Source organism: Bison bison, unplaced genomic scaffold (assembly GCF_000754665.1).
Source record: "Bison bison bison isolate TAMUID 2011002044 unplaced genomic scaffold, Bison_UMD1.0 scf7180017864146, whole genome shotgun sequence".
NCBI lineage: Eukaryota > Metazoa > Chordata > Mammalia > Artiodactyla > Bovidae > Bison > Bison bison.
In genome coordinates this window covers 3,154,080-3,154,706 of record NW_011494718.1, presented here as the reverse complement: position 1 = coordinate 3,154,706, position 627 = coordinate 3,154,080, and the positions used below count along the sequence as shown (strand labels likewise).

At 42.6% G+C, this 627-nt stretch overlaps 1 protein-coding gene across 1 annotated transcript in view; it reads left to right on the top strand.

Annotated features, from left to right (window-relative positions):
- The window catches only part of KIAA0922 (KIAA0922 ortholog), a 174,153-nt gene that overhangs the window by 117,471 nt on the left and 56,055 nt on the right, over positions 1–627 (top strand). The gene's annotated exons all lie outside the window — the stretch shown is intronic.

Here is a 627-nt window from a genome sequence, read left to right as displayed (position 1 = left end):
CATGTGTTAAGATCTTTGAACTTTATGACATTCTGCAGTCTTTTCATATACTTTTGTTTCTTCCATCCACCTCTCTTCCACCTCTTAAAAATTATAGCCAGTTGAATGGTGGACCTTCTCCTATGGTTTTGTCGCAGCATCTAAGTTCACTCTACTGATGAGAGCCAGGCATCAGAACCATTAATTGGCTCTGCAGATGGTGACTGCAGCCATGAAATTAAAAGACGCTTGCCCCTTGAAAGAAAAGCTATGACCAACCTAGACAGCATATTAAAAAGCAGAGACATTACTTTACCAACAAAGGTCTGTCTAGTCAAAGCTGTGTTTTTCCCAATAGTATGGATGTGAGAGTTGGACTATAAAGAAAGCTGAGCACCAAAGAATTGATGCTTTTGAACTGTGGTGTTGGAGAAGACTCTTGAGAGTCTCTTGGACTGCAAGGAGATCCAGCCAGTCAATCCTAAAAGAAATCAGTCCTGCGTGTACATTGGAAGGACTGATGCTGAAGCTCCAATACTTGGGCCACCTGATGCGAAGAACTGACTCATTTGAAAAGACTGTGATGCTGGGAAAGACTGAAGGTGGGAGGAGAAGGGGACAACAGAAGATGAGATGATTGGATGGCAT